This window comes from Myotis brandtii, unplaced genomic scaffold (assembly GCF_000412655.1).
Source record: "Myotis brandtii unplaced genomic scaffold, ASM41265v1 scaffold292, whole genome shotgun sequence".
NCBI lineage: Eukaryota > Metazoa > Chordata > Mammalia > Chiroptera > Vespertilionidae > Myotis > Myotis brandtii.
Genome location: NW_005361156.1, coordinates 600,024 through 604,551, shown reverse-complemented (window position 1 = coordinate 604,551; position 4,528 = coordinate 600,024). Strand labels below are relative to the sequence as shown.

Genomic DNA, 4,528 nt, shown 5'->3' with positions numbered 1-4,528 from the left:
ACCGGATTTGAATATTGGATACTGGATATTTTGATGCTGGTATTTTCCTAAACTCTCTTAGTGGCTAAGCAAGGTATTCCATAATTAAATTGCGCCTTGATATGTTTTTGGTGGCTATGAAAATGTAATTTGATCTCAAAGTAATTTTCCCTTGAGAGTTTCTACTTCTAAGAGGAGACTGCTGAACCCAGTACTCAAAAAGTCAAAGAAGTTAAAACTCTTAAGTTCTTATTTACAAATTGTGTGAAATAAATTGAAGTCTACAGAAAATGCCCAGTTTACATATGACTCTACTTCAAGTACATTTGGAAGTCAGTGGTTTGAAACTGGTCTTTGTCTTCCTGTCAGAGATGCCCTTGCGAAGGGGTGGTTGTCATGGTCTCCAAACCCCCCTGTGCCTGCTCTGAAAAGGTGGAGTGAGCACAGCAGGTGGCAGTCCTACTTACAGGTTCACCATGACACACTCAGAGGGTGTAGAAGGTTTACCTTGAGTGGAGTTGTGGGACATGGTGAGACCCACTTTTCCAGAGACTCCAAAGGTGCCGATGTCGATGGCTGACGCTTCCTAACCAAGGTCATTGAGAACAGGCGTCCTTCCTTGTTCTTGATAGCACTGATTCTCAGTGGCAGTGAAGTTACAGAAGCTTGTCCTGAGAGCACATAGGAGGTAAGAGAGAGAAGCACAGCAGGGGTCCTATCTGAGGGGAAGTAGGGAGATGGGTGTGGTGCTGTTAGTGGGAAGTAGGGGAGGAAGAGTGGGGCTGGGGCACAGCCTGTGGGAGACTCCTGGTGGGAAAGACGTGGCATTGATGTAGGGCTGTGGCCATGGAGAGCCACGGGTGGCCCTGAGGGGCTTGCATTTGGGGTGGGATGCATGCATGTCTGTGTGTAAGAAAGGCCAATGATCATAACTCTCATGGTAACTGGGTGCCTGCAGGACCAGGCAGAGGGCCGCATAGTTGAGACTGTCTCTGTGACCAGCTCCATTTTATTAGGGAGGACAGGGATAAATGAATGGCACACTTAGGGTTTTGTTGCTTTAAATTTTTCCAGAGAGCTCTGGCCAGGTGGTTCAGTTGGTGAAGCGTTGTTTTGTACACCAAAAGGTTGCAGGTTTGATCCCCCATCGGCGTGCATATGGGGAGGCACCTATCCAAGTGTGTATCTGTCTCTCCCTCCCTCTCTCCCTCTCCCCCTCTCCCTCTGAACATATCCTTGGATGAGGGTTTACATTTTTTTTCTCTCTCCTGAGATTGAAATTTCAGAAGCTATTGAGCAACCAGAAGTACAATAGAGGTGTGCTGGGAGGGAATGACTCACCCACAGGACCTGTGGGCTGGCAGGCTGGATGGGGATGCCTCAAGGAGCCCTCACTGCCACCCATGACCACTGGTCAGCAAGTGTATTCCAGATCCTGGAGGTGTCAGATGCTGTTTGTGCAGCTCAATTCCTTCTCAAGATATTTTCTAAAATTAGCCTTTAGAATAACACCTATAGTATAAATAAACATTTGGAGTTTTCATTCTGGAAGAGGGCTTTTTTCTTTTCGTTTCACAATTGATGCTTAAATGCTTTACAAGGTAATATTGCAACCACCAGTTTCTTTAATTGCAGAAGTAAAACTATTTATTAAACATACCCATGCTAGTGAGTTATGCCTGTGGGAAGAGAGAGCACGAAGCACTGAGTCTACCCTGTAAACATCTCCATCTGGGAGAGTCCCTGAGACTGGTCTTGCGCTGAGGTGCTTGGCTGGCTCATGTGGCGGAGGCAGGAAGGAATCCCACGAAGGAGGAAGGCTGCTCGTGACTTGTTCCTGTGTCATCGTGCCCATAGTGTGGAGTGCAGGGGACACTGCTGGGTGCTTTTGCAGCGGTGGTGGTGTAGCGACTAGCATCTCAGCCTTGGACTGATGCTGGACAGTACAGCCTTGGTTAGGCTGTCATCAGACAGGAGGTGCCTGGGTCCTCACGGGCAGCCCTGTTTCTCAGGCTCCCACTCCTGTGGGTAGAGGTGCCCAGAAGGGGTGTTTCAGGGGTGCTGAGGTCCCTGCCTGGCACCCAGGGGTTTGTCTGGAGGGACAGGCCTGCTGTGAGTGTAGAGCTGCTGCAGCCTTGGGACCTTGGCACTGGCTAGTCCTCTGTGGAGAAAGCTCTCCCCAGGTGTCCTGAGGGCTTTCCCCACATCCTCAGATGTCACCTTCCCAGTGAGGGCTTCTCCGTTTACGTACATTTACACCAACCCCATCCAGATACTCCCCTCTCCCTTCCCTGCTGTATTTTCCTCACAGTGATTATCACCATATGACACACTGTAACTTTTATCTGGTTTCTATTTTTGGGGGGTCTTTCTACTCCACTAAAATGTGGGCTTCTTGAGGGCATGGGCTCAGTTTTGCTCTTTGCTGTCTCTCCAGTGCCCGGGAGAAATGTATGGCACACAGTAGGTGTTCAGTGACCCTTTGTTGATGAAGTGGATAAGAGCAGTGTGATCTCAAGAGCACTGCATTTGCCTTAAATCATCGAAGCTGCCGTGAGGTGCTGGCCTAGGCTGCCATTTCACATAAAGCATGTGACGGAGAAGCAGGGGTGTGTGTGTGTGTGTGTGATCATCTGTTGTTGCCATTTCCAAACTCCAGAATTCTTTCTGTCCTCCCTTGGATGTTGATTTCAAAATGACTGGTTTTTCCTTCTGGCTCATGAAGGCTGCTGCGTTGAATCTGAAACATAGAGCAAAGCAAAACTTTAAAAAATGCTTTAAAGTTTTGCGTGGTTAGCTCTTACTACATTTCACTTTTTGAACTTTAGTATCCCTCTCCTGGCCATTGCAGCACCATCTGAGCCTCCATCACCCTCCTCTGAACAGTACTGCAGCCCTTCAACCCTCCCTCCAAGCCCCTCACCAACCCATGCTGTGGACCACAGCAGCCAGGCGGATGCTCTGTTCCCCCAGCACTTGTCCAGCTCTGCCATAGCCACCCTCACAACTTTACCCAGCTAGTTCTGTAAATGACGTCGGGCTTGTCACCCCATTAAGATGTAGCTTCCTAGGGGCAGGGACCATGTTTGCCTAAGGCTGTGTTTTGGGACCATGGCTGGCACAGTGGCCATGTTTGTTGAATATTTGGGTTAATAGCATAGTTGATTTACCTCTTTTAAGGAACTCTTATGAATAAAATGAGTGCATATATTTTTGTAATGAAATACCTGGAAAACCGTGGCTTTGAAGGGTCAGGTGTTCTTAGAGAAGTCACTCCACAGCCTGAGTTGTCTGCACTGGGCAAGTTAATGTCTCAGAGCTCCCCCTGAACTCCCCAGGGCTGAGGATATGGAATTGTGGGACATGCTGTAACTGTGGCAAAAACAAGATATGCCTGCTGAGCTGGGTGGAGCAGGCGGGGGTGGCTAGAGAGGTTCCTGGGGTGACTCTTGGAGTCCTGGGAGTTCGAGGTGGAGAGGAATGGTGCTTGTGGACCATGGGTGCTGCCAGCATCCTCTTCTTGCCTCTTCTCCTGGCCAGAGGGCCACCTTCCTCATCTTCCTGCATCTCTGCACGCTCCCTGTTCTCTCCTCGCACTGTGGTCCCCCCAACCAATGCAGGCATGACTCCACTCAGGCCCAGAGCATTCTGCACTCGCAGAGCATGCTGATGGTGTCAGCCAGCTGCCAACAACAAAGGTACGGTGACTGACTAGTGTATGTTCACTTGTAGTAAGGTGGCATGTGTCCCTTAAAGGAGAGGCTTAGGAACACCTTTCAACCTCATCGGAATTGTGCTTTGGACTGAGTGAACTTGCCAGGCATCTTGTAAAGGTAAACTTAGCATCAAGTGCATTTGTGTTTACAGGTGGGAAAAACCTTGGCTCATACCTTCATCTTTTGACAGACTCTGTAAAGTATGAAGAACACACAAGATCTCGATCCTAGAACCACCCACAGGGTACAATGCTAAGAATATAGACACAGGTTTAAATCTTTTTTTTTTTTTTTTTAACAATGATTCATTTGCGTTTTTATTATTTCACCAAGAGAAGAAACAGAACTTGTCTAGCTTTCTTCACACCAACCAAAAATTTTGGGTTTGAAGTTTGGGATGTTTTCCATGATGACCTGAATCAAAAGTCTATTTGAGAAATATATCTACACTAATAAAAGACAAACATGCAAATTGACCATACCTTCGCTATGCCTTAAGCCACGCCCACCTGCCAATCAGACCAACTATATGCAAATTAACCCAACCAAGATGGCAGCCGGCAGCCACGGTGCTGGAGCAATTAGGAGGCTTGGTTGCCCCAATGATGGAGGAAGCCAAGCTTCCCGCCGCGGGCTGCTCTGAGCTTCACTCAAAGCAACAAAGTTTCAATTATAGAAGGTAAATAAACCCCAGATACCTGCTTTCAGCTGGCTGTGGCCACGGAGCTGGAGCGAGCAGGAGGCTTCCCTCCCACCTGCCCTGGCCGGCTCTGAGCTCCTCTCAAGGCTACAAAGTTTCAATTATAGAAGGTAAATAAATCCCAGAATAAAAA

The 4,528-nt window shown here is 48.2% G+C and overlaps 2 long non-coding RNA genes across 2 annotated transcripts in view; one reads left to right on the top strand and one right to left on the bottom strand.

The window, feature by feature from the left end:
- Positions 1 to 1,603: 1,603 nt before the first annotated feature.
- Positions 1,604 to 4,528, bottom strand: part of LOC106726617 — a 7,684-nt gene continuing 4,759 nt past the window's right edge. Inside the window, exon 2 of the long non-coding RNA XR_001362685.1 lies at positions 1,604 to 2,719. This is a non-coding gene — a long non-coding RNA (uncharacterized LOC106726617). The remainder of the gene's footprint in view (positions 2,720 to 4,528) is intronic.
- Positions 2,719 to 4,528, top strand: part of LOC106726616 — a 3,513-nt gene continuing 1,703 nt past the window's right edge. The window contains exon 1 of the long non-coding RNA XR_001362684.1: positions 2,719 to 3,965. This is a non-coding gene — a long non-coding RNA (uncharacterized LOC106726616). The remainder of the gene's footprint in view (positions 3,966 to 4,528) is intronic.